General features: G+C 46.4%; 1 protein-coding gene and 11 non-coding genes across 13 annotated transcripts in view; 11 read left to right on the forward strand and 1 right to left on the reverse strand.

Annotated features, from left to right (window-relative positions):
• The window catches only part of LOC132843539 (NACHT, LRR and PYD domains-containing protein 3-like), a 924,649-nt gene that overhangs the window by 478,510 nt on the left and 426,491 nt on the right, over positions 1–19,648 (reverse strand). The window lies entirely within an intron of this gene.
• trnad-guc (transfer RNA aspartic acid (anticodon GUC)) lies at positions 267–338 on the forward strand. The gene has a single exon. It is a non-coding gene; the product is annotated as a tRNA-Asp (tRNA).
• On the forward strand, positions 1,736–1,807 carry trnad-guc (transfer RNA aspartic acid (anticodon GUC)). The gene has a single exon. It is a non-coding gene; the product is annotated as a tRNA-Asp (tRNA).
• On the forward strand, positions 2,790–2,861 carry trnad-guc (transfer RNA aspartic acid (anticodon GUC)). Its single transcript has one exon. It is a non-coding gene; the product is annotated as a tRNA-Asp (tRNA).
• Positions 3,636–3,707, forward strand: trnad-guc (transfer RNA aspartic acid (anticodon GUC)). The gene has a single exon. It is a non-coding gene; the product is annotated as a tRNA-Asp (tRNA).
• Positions 5,312–5,383, forward strand: trnad-guc (transfer RNA aspartic acid (anticodon GUC)). Its single transcript has one exon. It is a non-coding gene; the product is annotated as a tRNA-Asp (tRNA).
• On the forward strand, positions 6,366–6,437 carry trnad-guc (transfer RNA aspartic acid (anticodon GUC)). The gene has a single exon. It is a non-coding gene; the product is annotated as a tRNA-Asp (tRNA).
• Positions 7,212–7,283, forward strand: trnad-guc (transfer RNA aspartic acid (anticodon GUC)). Its single transcript has one exon. It is a non-coding gene; the product is annotated as a tRNA-Asp (tRNA).
• On the forward strand, positions 8,058–8,129 carry trnad-guc (transfer RNA aspartic acid (anticodon GUC)). Its single transcript has one exon. It is a non-coding gene; the product is annotated as a tRNA-Asp (tRNA).
• Positions 9,113–9,184, forward strand: trnad-guc (transfer RNA aspartic acid (anticodon GUC)). Its single transcript has one exon. It is a non-coding gene; the product is annotated as a tRNA-Asp (tRNA).
• On the forward strand, positions 9,959–10,030 carry trnad-guc (transfer RNA aspartic acid (anticodon GUC)). Its single transcript has one exon. It is a non-coding gene; the product is annotated as a tRNA-Asp (tRNA).
• On the forward strand, positions 10,597–10,668 carry trnad-guc (transfer RNA aspartic acid (anticodon GUC)). Its single transcript has one exon. It is a non-coding gene; the product is annotated as a tRNA-Asp (tRNA).

The raw sequence follows: 19,648 nt of genomic DNA on the forward strand, positions 1-19,648 counted from the left end.
CTTGATGGGGAGGTTGCTTTGTAGTTCCAACTGTAACAAAGCCAAGACTTCTCTGACAAAAGCAGCAAATTGATCCTAGTTAATATAATGGAACAGGTTTGACAGAAGCAGCACTGCCAAGCCCCAAGACTCAATCAGAGAGAAAGATGCTACACAGTTTGATTTGATCTCTGAACCTGGCACCCTATTTTCGGCATTTAACTTGCACTGGGGCAGGCGCAGTCTAGTCCCAGTTGCCGGCAGCCTTCCACTGTCAGGACAGGTGTTCCTCGTTAGTATAGTGGACAGTATCTCCGCCTGTCACGCGGAAGACCGGGGTTCGATTCCCCGACGGGGAGGCTGTTTTCTGCCCAGTTCCAACTCTAAGAAGGCCACGACGTCTCGGACAAAAGGGGCACTGCTCTCAACTTGCCTGCCAGTGTTTCGGGTCCTCGATGGGGAGGTTGCTTTATAGTTCCAACTGTAAGAAAGCCAAGACTTCTCTGATAAAAAGCAGCAAATTAATCCTAATTAGTATAACGGAAAAGGTTTGACAGAAGCAGCACTGCAATGCACCAAGACTCAATCAGAGAGCAAGAAGCAACAGAGTTTGATTTGATCCCTTAAACTGGCACCCTATTTTAGGCATTTAACTTGCACTCGATGGGGAGGTTGCTTTGTAGTTCCAACTGTAACAAAGCCAAGACTTCTCTGACAAAAGCAGCAAATTGATCCTAGTTAATAGAAGGGAACAGGTTTGACAAAAGCAGCACTGCCAAGCCCCAAGACTCAGAGAGCAAGAAGCCACAGAGTTTGATTCGATCCCTTAACCTGGCACCCTATTTTCGGCATTTATCTTGCACTTGATGGGGAGGTTGCTTTGTAGTTCCAACTGTAACAAAGCCAAGACTTCTCTGACAAAAGCAGCAAATTGATCCTACTGTAGTTGATATAATGGAACAGGTTTGACAGAAGCAGCACTGCCATGCACCAAGACTCAATCAGAGAGCAAGAAGCCACAGAGTTTGATTTGATCCCTTAAACTGGCACCCTATTTTAGGCATTTAACTTGCACTCGATGGGGAGGTTGCTTTGTAGTTCCAACTGTAACAAAGCCAAGACTTCTCTGACAAAAGCAGCAAATTGATCCTAGTTAATAGAAGGGAACAGGTTTGACAAAAGCAGCACTGCCAAGCCCCAAGACTCAGAGAGCAAGAAGCCACAGAGTTTGATTCGATCCCATAAACTGGCACCTTATATTCGGCATTTATCTTGCACTTGATGGGGAGGTTGCTTTGTAGTTCCAACTGTAACAAAGCCAAGACTTCTCTGACAAAAGCAGCAAATTGATCCTACTGTAGTTGATATAATGGAACAGGTTTGACAAAAGCAGCACTGCCAAGCCCCAAGACTCAGAGAGCAAGAAGCCACAGAGTTTGATTCGATCCCTTAAACTGGCACCCTATTTTCGGCATTTATCTTGCACTTGATGGGGAGGTTGCTTTGTAGTTCCAACTGTAACAAAGCCAAGACTTCTCTGACAAAAGCAGCAAATTGATCCTACTGTAGTTGATATAATGGAACAGGTTTGACAGAAGCAGCACTGCCAAGCCCCAAGACTCAATCAGAGAGAAAGATGCTACACAGTTTGATTTGATCTCTGAACCTGGCACCCTATTTTCGGCATTTAACTTGCACTGGGGCAGGCGCAGTCTAGTCCCAGTTGCCGGCAGCCTTCCACTGTCAGGACAGGTGTTCCTCGTTAGTATAGTGGACAGTATCTCCGCCTGTCACGCGGAAGACCGGGGTTCGATTCCCCGACGGGGAGGCTGTTTTCTGCCCAGTTCCAACTCTAAGAAGGCCACGACGTCTCGGACAAAAGGGGCACTGCTCTCAACTTGCCTGCCAGTGTTTCGGGTCCTCGATGGGGAGGTTGCTTTATAGTTCCAACTGTAAGAAAGCCAAGACTTCTCTGATAAAAAGCAGCAAATTAATCCTAATTAGTATAACGGAAAAGGTTTGACAGAAGCAGCACTGCAATGCACCAAGACTCAATCAGAGAGCAAGAAGCAACAGAGTTTGATTTGATCCCTTAAACTGGCACCCTATTTTAGGCATTTAACTTGCACTCGATGGGGAGGTTGCTTTGTAGTTCCAACTGTAACAAAGCCAAGACTTCTCTGACAAAAGCAGCAAATTGATCCTAGTTAATAGAAGGGAACAGGTTTGACAAAAGCAGCACTGCCAAGCCCCAAGACTCAGAGAGCAAGAAGCCACAGAGTTTGATTCGATCCCATAAACTGGCACCTTATATTCGGCATTTATCTTGCACTTGATGGGGAGGTTGCTTTGTAGTTCCAACTGTAACAAAGCCAAGACTTCTCTGACAAAAGCAGCAAATTGATCCTACTGTAGTTGATATAATGGAACAGGTTTGACAAAAGCAGCACTGCCAAGCCCCAAGACTCAGAGAGCAAGAAGCCACAGAGTTTGATTCGATCCCTTAAACTGGCACCCTATTTTCGGCATTTATCTTGCACTTGATGGGGAGGTTGCTTTGTAGTTCCAACTGTAACAAAGCCAAGACTTCTCTGACAAAAGCAGCAAATTGATCCTACTGTAGTTGATATAATGGAACAGGTTTGACAGAAGCAGCACTGCCAAGCCCCAAGACTCAATCAGAGAGAAAGATGCTACACAGTTTGATTTGATCTCTGAACCTGGCACCCTATTTTCGGCATTTAACTTGCACTGGGGCAGGCGCAGTCTAGTCCCAGTTGCCGGCAGCCTTCCACTGTCAGGACAGGTGTTCCTCGTTAGTATAGTGGACAGTATCTCCGCCTGTCACGCGGAAGACCGGGGTTCGATTCCCCGACGGGGAGGCTGTTTTCTGCCCAGTTCCAACTCTAAGAAGGCCACGACGTCTCGGACAAAAGGGGCACTGCTCTCAACTTGCCTGCCAGTGTTTCGGGTCCTCGATGGGGAGGTTGCTTTATAGTTCCAACTGTAAGAAAGCCAAGACTTCTCTGATAAAAAGCAGCAAATTAATCCTAATTAGTATAACGGAAAAGGTTTGACAGAAGCAGCACTGCAATGCACCAAGACTCAATCAGAGAGCAAGAAGCAACAGAGTTTGATTTGATCCCTTAAACTGGCACCCTATTTTAGGCATTTAACTTGCACTCGATGGGGAGGTTGCTTTGTAGTTCCAACTGTAACAAAGCCAAGACTTCTCTGACAAAAGCAGCAAATTGATCCTAGTTAATAGAAGGGAACAGGTTTGACAAAAGCAGCACTGCCAAGCCCCAAGACTCAGAGAGCAAGAAGCCACAGAGTTTGATTCGATCCCTTAAACTGGCACCCTATTTTCGGCATTTATCTTGCACTTGATGGGGAGGTTGCTTTGTAGTTCCAACTGTAACAAAGCCAAGACTTCTCTGACAAAAGCAGCAAATTGATCCTACTGTAGTTGATATAATGGAACAGGTTTGACAGAAGCAGCACTGCCAAGCCCCAAGACTCAATCAGAGAGAAAGATGCTACACAGTTTGATTTGATCTCTGAACCTGGCACCCTATTTTCGGCATTTAACTTGCACTGGGGCAGGCGCAGTCTAGTCCCAGTTGCCGGCAGCCTTCCACTGTCAGGACAGGTGTTCCTCGTTAGTATAGTGGACAGTATCTCCGCCTGTCACGCGGAAGACCGGGGTTCGATTCCCCGACGGGGAGGCTGTTTTCTGCCCAGTTCCAACTCTAAGAAGGCCACGACGTCTCGGACAAAAGGGGCACTGCTCTCAACTTGCCTGCCAGTGTTTCGGGTCCTCGATGGGGAGGTTGCTTTATAGTTCCAACTGTAAGAAAGCCAAGACTTCTCTGATAAAAAGCAGCAAATTAATCCTAATTAGTATAACGGAACAGGTTTGACAGAAGCAGCACTGCCATGCACCAAGACTCAATCAGAGAGCAAGAAGCCACAGAGTTTGATTTGATCCCTTAAACTGGCACCCTATTTTAGGCATTTAACTTGCACTCGATGGGGAGGTTGCTTTGTAGTTCCAACTGTAACAAAGCCAAGACTTCTCTGACAAAAGCAGCAAATTGATCCTAGTTAATAGAAGGGAACAGGTTTGACAAAAGCAGCACTGCCAAGCCCCAAGACTCAGAGAGCAAGAAGCCACAGAGTTTGATTCGATCCCTTAAACTGGCACCCTATTTTCGGCATTTATCTTGCACTTGATGGGGAGGTTGCTTTGTAGTTCCAACTGTAACAAAGCCAAGACTTCTCTGACAAAAGCAGCAAATTGATCCTACTGTAGTTGATATAATGGAACAGGTTTGACAGAAGCAGCACTGCCATGCACCAAGACTCAATCAGAGAGCAAGAAGCCACAGAGTTTGATTTGATCCCTTAAACTGGCCCGCTATTTTAGGCATTTAACTTGCACTCGATGGGGAGGTTGCTTTATAGTTCCAACTGTAAGAAAGCCAAGACTTCTCTGATAAAAAGCAGCAAATTAATCCTAATTAGTATAACGGAACAGGTTTGACAAAAGCAGCACTGCCAAGCCCCAAGACTCAGAGAGCAAGAAGCCACAGAGTTTGATTCGATCCCTTAAACTGGCACCCTATTTTCGGCATTTATCTTGCACTTGATGGGGAGGTTGCTTTGTAGTTCCAACTGTAACAAAGCCAAGACTTCTCTGACAAAAGCAGCAAATTGATCCTACTGTAGTTGATATAATGGAACAGGTTTGACAGAAGCAGCACTGCCATGCACCAAGACTCAATCAGAGAGCAAGAAGCCACAGAGTTTGATTTGATCCCTTAAACTGGCCCGCTATTTTAGGCATTTAACTTGCACTCGATGGGGAGGTTGCTTTGTAGTTCCAACTGTAACAAAGCCAAGACTTCTCTGACAAAAGCAGCAAATTGATCCTAGTTAATAGAAGGGAACAGGTTTGACAAAAGCAGCACTGCCAAGCCCCAAGACTCAGAGAGCAAGAAGCCACAGAGTTTGATTCGATCCCTTAAACTGGCACCCTATTTTCGGCATTTATCTTGCACTTGATGGGGAGGTTGCTTTGTAGTTCCAACTGTAACAAAGCCAAGACTTCTCTGACAAAAGCAGCAAATTGATCCTACTGTAGTTGATATAATGGAACAGGTTTGACAGAAGCAGCACTGCCAAGCCCAAGACTCAATCAGAGAGAAAGATGCTACACAGTTTGATTTGATCTCTGAACCTGGCACCCTATTTTCGGCATTTAACTTGCACTGGGGCAGGCGCAGTCTAGTCCCAGTTGCCGGCAGCCTTCCACTGTCAGGACAGGTGTTCCTCGTTAGTATAGTGGACAGTATCTCCGCCTGTCACGCGGAAGACCGGGGTTCGATTCCCCGACGGGGAGGCTGTTTTCTGCCCAGTTCCAACTCTAAGAAGGCCACGACGTCTCGGACAAAAGGGGCACTGCTCTCAACTTGCCTGCCAGTGTTTCGGGTCCTCGATGGGGAGGTTGCTTTATAGTTCCAACTGTAAGAAAGCCAAGACTTCTCTGATAAAAAGCAGCAAATTAATCCTAATTAGTATAACGGAACAGGTTTGACAGAAGCAGCACTGCCATGCACCAAGACTCAATCAGAGAGCAAGAAGCCACAGAGTTTGATTTGATCCCTTAAACTGGCACCCTATTTTAGGCATTTAACTTGCACTCGATGGGGAGGTTGCTTTGTAGTTCCAACTGTAACAAAGCCAAGACTTCTCTGACAAAAGCAGCAAATTGATCCTAGTTAATAGAAGGGAACAGGTTTGACAAAAGCAGCACTGCCAAGCCCCAAGACTCAGAGAGCAAGAAGCCACAGAGTTTGATTCGATCCCTTAAACTGGCACCCTATTTTCGGCATTTATCTTGCACTTGATGGGGAGGTTGCTTTGTAGTTCCAACTGTAACAAAGCCAAGACTTCTCTGACAAAAGCAGCAAATTGATCCTACTGTAGTTGATATAATGGAACAGGTTTGACAAAAGCAGCACTGCCAAGCCCCAAGACTCAGAGAGCAAGAAGCCACAGAGTTTGATTCGATCCCTTAAACTGGCACCCTATTTTCGGCATTTATCTTGCACTTGATGGGGAGGTTGCTTTGTAGTTCCAACTGTAACAAAGCCAAGACTTCTCTGACAAAAGCAGCAAATTGATCCTACTGTAGTTGATATAATGGAACAGGTTTGACAGAAGCAGCACTGCCAAGCCCCAAGACTCAATCAGAGAGAAAGATGCTACACAGTTTGATTTGATCTCTGAACCTGGCACCCTATTTTCGGCATTTAACTTGCACTGGGGCAGGCGCAGTCTAGTCCCAGTTGCCGGCAGCCTTCCACTGTCAGGACAGGTGTTCCTCGTTAGTATAGTGGACAGTATCTCCGCCTGTCACGCGGAAGACCGGGGTTCGATTCCCCGACGGGGAGGCTGTTTTCTGCCCAGTTCCAACTCTAAGAAGGCCACGACGTCTCGGACAAAAGGGGCACTGCTCTCAACTTGCCTGCCAGTGTTTCGGGTCCTCGATGGGGAGGTTGCTTTATAGTTCCAACTGTAAGAAAGCCAAGACTTCTCTGATAAAAAGCAGCAAATTAATCCTAATTAGTATAACGGAACAGGTTTGACAGAAGCAGCACTGCCATGCACCAAGACTCAATCAGAGAGCAAGAAGCCACAGAGTTTGATTTGATCCCTTAAACTGGCACCCTATTTTAGGCATTTAACTTGCACTCGATGGGGAGGTTGCTTTGTAGTTCCAACTGTAACAAAGCCAAGACTTCTCTGACAAAAGCAGCAAATTGATCCTAGTTAATAGAAGGGAACAGGTTTGACAAAAGCAGCACTGCCAAGCCCCAAGACTCAGAGAGCAAGAAGCCACAGAGTTTGATTCGATCCCTTAAACTGGCACCCTATTTTCGGCATTTATCTTGCACTTGATGGGGAGGTTGCTTTGTAGTTCCAACTGTAACAAAGCCAAGACTTCTCTGACAAAAGCAGCAAATTGATCCTACTGTAGTTGATATAATGGAACAGGTTTGACAGAAGCAGCACTGCCAAGCCCCAAGACTCAATCAGAGAGAAAGATGCTACACAGTTTGATTTGATCTCTGAACCTGGCACCCTATTTTCGGCATTTAACTTGCACTGGGGCAGGCGCAGTCTAGTCCCAGTTGCCGGCAGCCTTCCACTGTCAGGACAGGTGTTCCTCGTTAGTATAGTGGACAGTATCTCCGCCTGTCACGCGGAAGACCGGGGTTCGATTCCCCGACGGGGAGGCTGTTTTCTGCCCAGTTCCAACTCTAAGAAGGCCACGACGTCTCGGACAAAAGGGGCACTGCTCTCAACTTGCCTGCCAGTGTTTCGGGTCCTCGATGGGGAGGTTGCTTTATAGTTCCAACTGTAAGAAAGCCAAGACTTCTCTGATAAAAAGCAGCAAATTAATCCTAATTAGTATAACGGAACAGGTTTGACAGAAGCAGCACTGCCATGCACCAAGACTCAATCAGAGAGCAAGAAGCCACAGAGTTTGATTTGATCCCTTAAACTGGCACCCTATTTTAGGCATTTAACTTGCACTCGATGGGGAGGTTGCTTTGTAGTTCCAACTGTAACAAAGCCAAGACTTCTCTGACAAAAGCAGCAAATTGATCCTAGTTAATAGAAGGGAACAGGTTTGACAAAAGCAGCACTGCCAAGCCCCAAGACTCAGAGAGCAAGAAGCCACAGAGTTTGATTCGATCCCTTAAACTGGCACCCTATTTTCGGCATTTATCTTGCACTTGATGGGGAGGTTGCTTTGTAGTTCCAACTGTAACAAAGCCAAGACTTCTCTGACAAAAGCAGCAAATTGATCCTACTGTAGTTGATATAATGGAACAGGTTTGACAGAAGCAGCACTGCCAAGCCCCAAGACTCAATCAGAGAGAAAGATGCTACACAGTTTGATTTGATCTCTGAACCTGGCACCCTATTTTCGGCATTTAACTTGCACTGGGGCAGGCGCAGTCTAGTCCCAGTTGCCGGCAGCCTTCCACTGTCAGGACAGGTGTTCCTCGTTAGTATAGTGGACAGTATCTCCGCCTGTCACGCGGAAGACCGGGGTTCGATTCCCCGACGGGGAGGCTGTTTTCTGCCCAGTTCCAACTCTAAGAAGGCCACGACGTCTCGGATAAAAGTGGCACTGCTCTCAACTTGCCTGCCAGTGTTTCGGGTCCTCGAAGGAGGAGGTTGCTTTATAGTTCCAACTGTAAGAAAGCCAAGACTTCTCTAATAAAAAGCAGCAAATTAATCCTAATTAGTATAACGGAACAGGTTTGACAGAAGCAGCACTGCAATGCACCAAGACTCAATCAGAGAGCAAGAAGCCACAGAGTTTGATTTGATCCCTTAAACTGGCACCCTATTTTAGGCATTTAACTTGCACTCGATGGGGAGGTTGCTTTGTAGTTCCAACTGTAACAAAGCCAAGACTTCTCTGACAAAAGCAGCAAATTGATCCTAGTTAATAGAAGGGAACAGGTTTGACAAAAGCAGCACTGCCAAGCCCCAAGACTCAGAGAGCAAGAAGCCACAGAGTTTGATTCGATCCCTTAAACTGGCACCCTATTTTCGGCATTTATCTTGCACTTGATGGGGAGGTTGCTTTGTAGTTCCAACTGTAACAAAGCCAAGACTTCTCTGACAAAAGCAGCAAATTGATCCTACTGTAGTTGATATAATGGAACAGGTTTGACAAAAGCAGCACTGCCAAGCCCCAAGACTCAGAGAGCAAGAAGCCACAGAGTTTGATTCGATCCCTTAAACTGGCACCCTATTTTCGGCATTTATCTTGCACTTGATGGGGAGGTTGCTTTGTAGTTCCAACTGTAACAAAGCCAAGACTTCTCTGACAAAAGCAGCAAATTGATCCTACTGTAGTTGATATAATGGAACAGGTTTGACAGAAGCAGCACTGCCAAGCCCCAAGACTCAATCAGAGAGAAAGATGCTACACAGTTTGATTTGATCTCTGAACCTGGCACCCTATTTTCGGCATTTAACTTGCACTGGGGCAGGCGCAGTCTAGTCCCAGTTGCCGGCAGCCTTCCACTGTCAGGACAGGTGGTCCTCGTTAGTATAGTGGACAGTATCTCCGCCTGTCACGCGGAAGACCGGGGTTCGATTCCCCGACGGGGAGGCTGTTTTCTGCCCAGTTCCAACTCTAAGAAGGCCACGACGTCTCGGACAAAAGGGGCACTGCTCTCAACTTGCCTGCCAGTGTTTCGGGTCCTCGATGGGGAGGTTGCTTTATAGTTCCAACTGTAAGAAAGCCAAGACTTCTCTGATAAAAAGCAGCAAATTAATCCTAATTAGTATAACGGAACAGGTTTGACAGAAGCAGCACTGCCATGCACCAAGACTCAATCAGAGAGCAAGAAGCCACAGAGTTTGATTTGATCCCTTAAACTGGCACCCTATTTTAGGCATTTAACTTGCACTCGATGGGGAGGTTGCTTTGTAGTTCCAACTGTAACAAAGCCAAGACTTCTCTGACAAAAGCAGCAAATTGATCCTAGTTAATAGAAGGGAACAGGTTTGACAAAAGCAGCACTGCCAAGCCCCAAGACTCAGAGAGCAAGAAGCCACAGAGTTTGATTCGATCCCTTAAACTGGCACCCTATTTTCGGCATTTATCTTGCACTTGATGGGGAGGTTGCTTTGTAGTTCCAACTGTAACAAAGCCAAGACTTCTCTGACAAAAGCAGCAAATTGATCCTACTGTAGTTGATATAATGGAACAGGTTTGACAGAAGCAGCACTGCCAAGCCCCAAGACTCAATCAGAGAGAAAGATGCTACACAGTTTGATTTGATCTCTGAACCTGGCACCCTATTTTCGGCATTTAACTTGCACTGGGGCAGGCGCAGTCTAGTCCCAGTTGCCGGCAGCCTTCCACTGTCAGGACAGGTGTTCCTCGTTAGTATAGTGGACAGTATCTCCGCCTGTCACGCGGAAGACCGGGGTTCGATTCCCCGACGGGGAGGCTGTTTTCTGCCCAGTTCCAACTCTAAGAAGGCCACGACGTCTCGGACAAAAGGGGCACTGCTCTCAACTTGCCTGCCAGTGTTTCGGGTCCTCGATGGGGAGGTTGCTTTATAGTTCCAACTGTAAGAAAGCCAAGACTTCTCTGATAAAAAGCAGCAAATTAATCCTAATTAGTATAACGGAACAGGTTTGACAGAAGCAGCACTGCCATGCACCAAGACTCAATCAGAGAGCAAGAAGCCACAGAGTTTGATTTGATCCCTTAAACTGGCACCCTATTTTAGGCATTTAACTTGCACTCGATGGGGAGGTTGCTTTGTTGTTCCAACTGTAACAAAGCCAAGACTTCTCTGACAAAAGCAGCAAATTGATCCTAGTTAATAGAAGGGAACAGGTTTGACAAAAGCAGCACTGCCAAGCCCCAAGACTCAATCAGAGAGAAAGATGCTACACAGTTTGATTTGATCTCTGAACCTGGCACCCTATTTTCGGCATTTAACTTGCACTGGGGCAGGCGCAGTCTAGTCCCAGTTGCCGGCAGCCTTCCACTGTCAGGACAGGTGTTCCTCGTTAGTATAGTGGACAGTATCTCCGCCTGTCACGCGGAAGACCGGGGTTCGATTCCCCGACGGGGAGGCTGTTTTCTGCCCAGTTCCAACTCTAAGAAGGCCACGACGTCTCGGACAAAAGGGGCACTGCTCTCAACTTGCCTGCCAGTGTTTCGGGTCCTCGATGGGGAGGTTGCTTTATAGTTCCAACTGTAAGAAAGCCAAGACTTCTCTGATAAAAAGCAGCAAATTAATCCTAATTAGTATAACGGAACAGGTTTGACAGAAGCAGCACTGCCATGCACCAAGACTCAATCAGAGAGCAAGAAGCCACAGAGTTTGATTTGATCCCTTAAACTGGCACCCTATTTTAGGCATTTAACTTGCACTCGATGGGGAGGTTGCTTTGTAGTTCCAACTGTAACAAAGCCAAGACTTCTCTGACAAAAGCAGCAAATTGATCCTAGTTAATAGAAGGGAACAGGTTTGACAAAAGCAGCACTGCCAAGCCCCAAGACTCAGAGAGCAAGAAGCCACAGAGTTTGATTCGATCCCTTAAACTGGCACCCTATTTTCGGCATTTATCTTGCACTTGATGGGGAGGTTGCTTTGTAGTTCCAACTGTAACAAAGCCAAGACTTCTCTGACAAAAGCAGCAAATTGATCCTACTGTAGTTGATATAATGGAACAGGTTTGACAGAAGCAGCACTGCCAAGCCGCAAGACTCAATCAGAGAGAAAGATGCTACACAGTTTGATTTGATCTCTGAACCTGGCACCCTATTTTCGGCATTTAACTTGCACTGGGGCAGGCGCAGTCTAGTCCAAGTTGCCGGCAGCCTTCCACTGTCAGGACAGGTGGTCCTCGTTAGTATAGTGGACAGTATCTCCGCCTGTCACGTGGAAGACCTTGGTTCGATTCCCCGACGGGGAGGCTGTTTTCTGCCCAGTTCCAACTCTAAGAAGGCCACGACGTCTCGGACAAAAGGGCCACTGCTCTCAACTTGCCTGCCAGTGTTTCGGGTCCTCGATGGGGAGGTTGCTTTATAGTTCCAACTGTAAGAAAGCCAAGACTTCTCTGATAAAAAGCAGCAAATTAATCCTAATTAGTATAACGGAACAGGTTTGACAGAAGCAGCACTGCCATGCACCAAGACTCAATCAGAGAGCAAGAAGCCACAGAGTTTGATTTGATCCCTTAAACTGGCACCCTATTTTAGGCATTTAACTTGCACTCGATGGGGAGGTTGCTTTGTAGTTCCAACTGTAACAAAGCCAAGACTTCTCTGACAAAAGCAGCAAATTGATCCTAGTTAATAGAAGGGAACAGGTTTGACAAAAGCAGCACTGCCAAGCCCCAAGACTCAGAGAGCAAGAAGCCACAGAGTTTGATTCGATCCCTTAAACTGGCACCCTATTTTCGGCATTTATCTTGCACTTGATGGGGAGGTTGCTTTGTAGTTCCAACTGTAACAAAGCCAAGACTTCTCTGACAAAAGCAGCAAATTGATCCTACTGTAGTTGATATAATGGAACAGGTTTGACAAAAGCAGCACTGCCAAGCCCCAAGACTCAGAGAGCAAGAAGCCACAGAGTTTGATTCGATCCCTTAAACTGGCACCCTATTTTCGGCATTTATCTTGCACTTGATGGGGAGGTTGCTTTGTAGTTCCAACTGTAACAAAGCCAAGACTTCTCTGACAAAAGCAGCAAATTGATCCTACTGTAGTTGATATAATGGAACAGGTTTGACAAAAGCAGCACTGCCAAGCCCCAAGACTCAGAGAGCAAGAAGCCACAGAGTTTGATTCGATCCCTTAAACTGGCACCCTATTTTCGGCATTTATCTTGCACTTGATGGGGAGGTTGCTTTGTAGTTCCAACTGTAACAAAGCCAAGACTTCTCTGACAAAAGCAGCAAATTGATCCTACCGTAGTTGATATAATGGAACAGGTTTGACAGAAGCAGCACTGCCAAGCCCCAAGACTCAATCAGAGAGAAAGATGCTACACAGTTTGATTTGATCTCTGAACCTGGCACCCTATTTTCGGCATTTAACTTGCACTGGGGCAGGCGCAGTCTAGACCCAGTTGCCGGCAGCCTTCCACTGTCAGGACAGGTGGTCCTCGTTAGTATAGTGGACAGCATCTCCGCATGTCACGTGAAAGCCCTGGTTTTGATTCCCTGACATGGAGTCTGCTTTTCCGCCCAGTTCCAACTCTAAGGAGGCAACGACGTCTCGGACAAAAGCGGCACTGCTCTCAACTTGCCTGCGGAAGACAGTGTTTCGATTCCTCGATGGGGTGGTTGTTTTATAGTTCCAACTGTACGAAAGCCAAGACTTCTCTGATAAAAAGCAGCAAATAATTCCTAATTAGTATAACCAAACAGGTTTGACAGAAGCAGCACTACCAAGCCCCAAGACTCAATCAGAGAGCAAGAAGCCACAGAGTTTGATTTGATCCCTTAAACTGGCACCCTATTTTAGGCATTTAACTTGCACTCGATGGGGAGGTTGCTTTGTAGTTCCAACTGTACAAAAGCCAAGACTTCTCTGATAAAAAGCAGCAAATTAATCCTAATTAGTATAACGGAACAGGTTTGACAGAAGCAGCACTGCCATGCACCAAGACTCAATCAGAGAGCAAGAAGCCACAGAGTTTGATTTGATCCCTTAAACTGGCACCCTATTTTAGGCATTTAACTTGCACTCGATGGGGAGGTTGCTTTGTAGTTCCAACTGTAACAAAGCCAAGACTTCTCTGACAAAAGCAGCAAATTGATCCTAGTTAATAGAAGGGAACAGGTTTGACAAAAGCAGCACTGCCAAGCCCCAAGACTCAGAGAGCAAGAAGCCACAGAGTTTGATTCGATCCCTTAAACTGGCACCCTATTTTCGGCATTTATCTTGCACTTGATGGGGAGGTTGCTTTGTAGTTCCAACTGTAACAAAGCCAAGACTTCTCTGACAAAAGCAGCAAATTGATCCTACTGTAGTTGATATAATGGAACAGGTTTGACAGAAGCAGCACTGCCAAGCCGCAAGACTCAATCAGAGAGAAAGATGCTACACAGTTTGATTTGATCTCTGAACCTGGCACCCTATTTTCGGCATTTAACTTGCACTGGGGCAGGCGCAGTCTAGTCCAAGTTGCCGGCAGCCTTCCACTGTCAGGACAGGTGGTCCTCGTTAGTATAGTGGACAGTATCTCCGCCTGTCACGTGGAAGACCTTGGTTCGATTCCCCGACGGGGAGGCTGTTTTCTGCCCAGTTCCAACTCTAAGAAGGCCACGACGTCTCGGACAAAAGGGCCACTGCTCTCAACTTGCCTGCCAGTGTTTCGGGTCCTCGATGGGGAGGTTGCTTTATAGTTCCAACTGTAAGAAAGCCAAGACTTCTCTGATAAAAAGCAGCAAATTAATCCTAATTAGTATAACGGAACAGGTTTGACAGAAGCAGCACTGCCATGCACCAAGACTCAATCAGAGAGCAAGAAGCCACAGAGTTTGATTTGATCCCTTAAACTGGCACCCTATTTTAGGCATTTAACTTGCACTCGATGGGGAGGTTGCTTTGTAGTTCCAACTGTAACAAAGCCAAGACTTCTCTGACAAAAGCAGCAAATTGATCCTAGTTAATAGAAGGGAACAGGTTTGACAAAAGCAGCACTGCCAAGCCCCAAGACTCAGAGAGCAAGAAGCCACAGAGTTTGATTCGATCCCTTAAACTGGCACCCTATTTTCGGCATTTATCTTGCACTTGATGGGGAGGTTGCTTTGTAGTTCCAACTGTAACAAAGCCAAGACTTCTCTGACAAAAGCAGCAAATTGATCCTACTGTAGTTGATATAATGGAACAGGTTTGACAAAAGCAGCACTGCCAAGCCCCAAGACTCAGAGAGCAAGAAGCCACAGAGTTTGATTCGATCCCTTAAACTGGCACCCTATTTTCGGCATTTATCTTGCACTTGATGGGGAGGTTGCTTTGTAGTTCCAACTGTAACAAAGCCAAGACTTCTCTGACAAAAGCAGCAAATTGATCCTACTGTAGTTGATATAATGGAACAGGTTTGACAAAAGCAGCACTGCCAAGCCCCAAGACTCAGAGAGCAAGAAGCCACAGAGTTTGATTCGATCCCTTAAACTGGCACCCTATTTTCGGCATTTATCTTGCACTTGATGGGGAGGTTGCTTTGTAGTTCCAACTGTAACAAAGCCAAGACTTCTCTGACAAAAGCAGCAAATTGATCCTACTGTAGTTGATATAATGGAACAGGTTTGACAGAAGCAGCACTGCCAAGCCCCAAGACTCAATCAGAGAGAAAGATGCTACACAGTTTGATTTGATCTCTGAACCTGGCACCCTATTTTCGGCATTTAACTTGCACTGGGGCAGGCGCAGTCTAGTCCCAGTTGCCGGCAGCCTTCCACTGTCAGGACAGGTGTTCCTCGTTAGTATAGTGGACAGTATCTCCGCCTGTCACGCGGAAGCCCAGGGTTCGATTCCCCGACGGGGAGGCTGTTTTCTGCCCAGTTCCAACTCTAAGAAGGCCACGACGTCTCGGACAAAAGGGGCACTGCTCTCAACTTGCCTGCCAGTGTTTCGGGTCCTCGATGGGGAGGTTGCTTTATAGTTCCAACTGTAAGAAAGCCAAGACTTCTCTGATAAAAAGCAGCAAATTAATCCTAATTAGTATAACGGAACAGGTTTGACAGAAGCAGCACTGCCATGCACCAAGACTCAATCAGAGAGCAAGAAGCCACAGAGTTTGATTTGATCCCTTAAACTGGCACCCTATTTTAGGCATTTAACTTGCACTCGATGGGGAGGTTGCTTTGTAGTTCCAACTGTAACAAAGCCAAGACTTCTCTGACAAAAGCAGCAAATTGATCCTACTGTAGTTGATATAATGGAACAGGTTTGACAGAAGCAGCACTGCCAAGCCCCAAGACTCAATCAGAGAGAAAGATGCTACACAGTTTGATTTGATCTCTGAACCTGGCACCCTATTTTCGGCATTTAACTTGCACTGGGGTAGACGCAGTCTTGTCCCAGTTGCCGGCAGCCTTCCACTGTCAGGACAGGTGTTCCTCATTAGTATAGTGTACAGTATCTCCGCCTATCACGCGGAAGACCGGGGTTCGATTCCCCGACGGGGAGGCTATTTTCTGCCCAGTTCCAACTCTAAGAAGGCCACGACGTCTCGGACAAAAGGGGCACTGCTCTCAACTTGCCTGCCAGTGTTTCAGGTCCTCGATGTGGAGGTTGCTTTATAGTTCCAACTGTAAGAAAGCCAAGACTTCTCTGATAAAAAGCAGCAAATTAATCCTAATTAGTATAACGGAACAGGTTTGACAGAAGCAGCACTGCCATGCACCAAGACTCAATCAGAGAGCAAGAAGCCACAGAGTTTGATTTGATCCCTTAAACTGGCACCCTATTTTAGGCATTTAACTTGCACTCGATGGGGAGGTTGCTTTGTTGTTCCAACTGTAACAAAGCCAAGACTTCTCTGACAAAAGCAGCAAATTGATCCTAGTTAATAGAAGGGAACAGGTTTGACAAAAGCAGCACTGCCAAGCCCCAAGACTCAATCAGAGAGAAAGATGCTACACAGTTTGATTTGATCTCTGAACCTGGCACCCTATTTTCGGCATTTAACTTGCACTGGGGCAGGCGCAGTCTAGTCCCAGTTGCCGGCAGCCTTCCACTGTCAGGACAGGTGGTCCTCGTTAGTATAGTGGACAGTATCTCCGCCTGTCATGTAAAAGCCCTGGTTTTGATTCCCTGACAGGGAGTCTGCTTTTCCGCCCAGTTCCAACTCTAAGGAGGCAACGACGTCTCGGACAAAAGCGGGACTGCTCTCAACTTGCCTGCGGAAGACAGTGTTTCGATTCCTCGATGGGGTGGTTGTTTTATAGTTCCAACTGTACGAAAGCCAAGACTTCTCTGATAAAAAGCAGCAAATAATTCCTAATTAGTATAACCAAACAGGTTTGACAGAAGCAGCACTACCAAGCCCCAAGACTCAATCAGAGAGCAAGAAGCCACAGAGTTTGATTTGATCCCTTAAACTGGCACCCTATTTTAGGCATTTAACTTGCACTCGATGGGGAGGTTGCTTTGTAGTTCCAACTGTAACAAAGCCAAGACTTCTCTGACAAAAGCAGCAAATTGATCCTAGTTAATAGAAGGGAACAGGTTTGACAAAAGCAGCACTGCCAAGCCCCAAGACTCAGAGAGCAAGAAGCCACAGAGTTTGATTCGATCCCTTAAACTGGCACCCTATTTTCGGCATTTATCTTGCACTTGATGGGGAGGTTGCTTTGTAGTTCCAACTGTAACAAAGCCAAGACTTCTCTGACAAAAGCAGCAAATTGATCCTACTGTAGTTGATATAATGGAACAGGTTTGACAGAAGCAGCACTGCCAAGCCGCAAGACTCAATCAGAGAGAAAGATGCTACACAGTTTGATTTGATCTCTGAACCTGGCACCCTATTTTCGGCATTTAACTTGCACTGGGGCAGGCGCAGTCTAGTCCAAGTTGCCGGCAGCCTTCCACTGTCAGGACAGGTGGTCCTCGTTAGTATAGTGGACAGTATCTCCGCCTGTCACGTGGAAGACCTTGGTTCGATTCCCCGACGGGGAGGCTGTTTTCTGCCCAGTTCCAACTCTAAGAAGGCCACGACGTCTCGGACAAAAGGGCCACTGCTCTCAACTTGCCTGCCAGTGTTTCGGGTCCTCGATGGGGAGGTTGCTTTATAGTTCCAACTGTAAGAAAGCCAAGACTTCTCTGATAAAAAGCAGCAAATTAATCCTAATTAGTATAACGGAACAGGTTTGACAGAAGCAGCACTGCCATGCACCAAGACTCAATCAGAGAGCAAGAAGCCACAGAGTTTGATTTGATCCCTTAAACTGGCACCCTATTTTAGGCATTTAACTTTCACTCGATGGGGAGGTTGCTTTGTAGTTCCAACTGTAACAAAGCCAAGAGTTCTCTGACAAAAGCAGCAAATTGATCCTAGTTAATAGAAGGGAACAGGTTTGACAAAAGCAGCACTGCCAAGCCCCAAGACTCAGAGAGCAAGAAGCCACAGAGTTTGATTCGATCCCTTAAACTGGCACCCTATTTTCGGCATTTATCTTGCACTTGATGGGGAGGTTGCTTTGTAGTTCCAACTGTAACAAAGCCAAGACTTCTCTGACAAAAGCAGCAAATTGATCCTACTGTAGTTGATATAATGGAACAGGTTTGACAAAAGCAGCACTGCCAAGCCCCAAGACTCAGAGAGCAAGAAGCCACAGAGTTTGATTCGATCCCTTAAACTGGCACCCTATTTTCGGCATTTATCTTGCACTTGATGGGGAGGTTGCTTTGTAGTTCCAACTGTAACAAAGCCAAGACTTCTCTGACAAAAGCAGCAAATTGATCCTACCGTAGTTGATATAATGGAACAGGTTTGACAGAAGCAGCACTGCCAAGCCCCAAGACTCAATCAGAGAGAAAGATGCTACACAGTTTGATTTGATCTCTGAACCTGGCACCCTATTTTCGGCATTTAACTTGCACTGGGGCAGGCGCAGTCTAGACCCAGTTGCCGGCAGCCTTCCACTGTCAGGACAGGTGGTCCTCGTTAGTATAGTGGACAGCATCTCCGCATGTCACGTGAAAGCCCTGGTTTTGATTCCCTGACATGGAGTCTGCTTTTCCGCCCAGTTCCAACTCTAAGGAGGCAACGACGTCTCGGACAAAAGCGGCACTGCTCTCAACTTGCCTGCGGAAGACAGTGTTTCGATTCCTCGATGGGGTGGTTGTTTTATAGTTCCAACTGTACGAAAGCCAAGACTTCTCTGATAAAAAGCAGCAAATAATTCCTAATTAGTATAACCAAACAGGTTTGACAGAAGCAGCACTACCAAGCCCCAAGACTCAATCAGAGAGCAAGAAGCCACAGAGTTTGATTTGATCCCTTAAACTGGCACCCTATTTTAGGCATTTAACTTGCACTCGATGGGGAGGTTGCTTTGTAGTTCCAACTGTACAAAAGCCAAGACTTCTCTGATAAAAAGCAGCAAATTAATCCTAATTAGTATAACGGAACAGGTTTGACAGAAGCAGCACTGCCATGCACCAAGACTCAATCAGAGAGCAAGAAGCCACAGAGTTTGATTTGATCCCTTAAACTGGCACCCTATTTTAGGCATTTAACTTGCACTCGATGGGGAGGTTGCTTTGTAGTTCCAACTGTAACAAAGCCAAGACTTCTCTGACAAAAGCAGCAAATTGATCCTAGTTAATAGAAGGGAACAGGTTTGACAAAAGCAGCACTGCCAAGCCCCAAGACTCAGAGAGCAAGAAGCCACAGAGTTTGATTCGATCCCTTAAACTGGCACCCTATTTTCGGCATTTATCTTGCACTTGATGGGGAGGTTGCTTTGTAGTTCCAACTGTAACAAAGCCAAGACTTCTCTGACAAAAGCAGCAAATTGATCCTACTGTAGTTGATATAATGGAACAGGTTTGACAGAAGCAGCACTGCCAAGCCGCAAGACTCAATCAGAGAGAAAGATGCTACACAGTTTGATTTGATCTCTGAACCTGGCACCCTATTTTCGGCATTTAACTTGCACTGGGGCAGGCGCAGTCTAGTCCAAGTTGCCGGCAGCCTTCCACTGTCAGGACAGGTGGTCCTCGTTAGTATAGTGGACAGTATCTCCGCCTGTCACGTGGAAGACCTTGGTTCGATTCCCCGACGGGGAGGCTGTTTTCTGCCCAGTTCCAACTCTAAGAAGGCCACGACGTCTCGGACAAAAGGGCCACTGCTCTCAACTTGCCTGCCAGTGTTTCGGGTCCTCGATGGGGAGGTTGCTTTATAGTTCCAACTGTAAGAAAGCCAAGACTTCTCTGATAAAAAGCAGCAAATTAATCCTAATTAGTATAACGGAACAGGTTTGACAGAAGCAGCACTGCCATGCACCAAGACTCAATCAGAGAGCAAGAAGCCACAGAGTTTGATTTGATCCCTTAAACTGGCACCCTATTTTAGGCATTTAACTTGCA

The sequence above is a fragment of the Tachysurus vachellii genome, chromosome 3 (genome assembly GCF_030014155.1).
Source record: "Tachysurus vachellii isolate PV-2020 chromosome 3, HZAU_Pvac_v1, whole genome shotgun sequence".
NCBI lineage: Eukaryota > Metazoa > Chordata > Actinopteri > Siluriformes > Bagridae > Tachysurus > Tachysurus vachellii.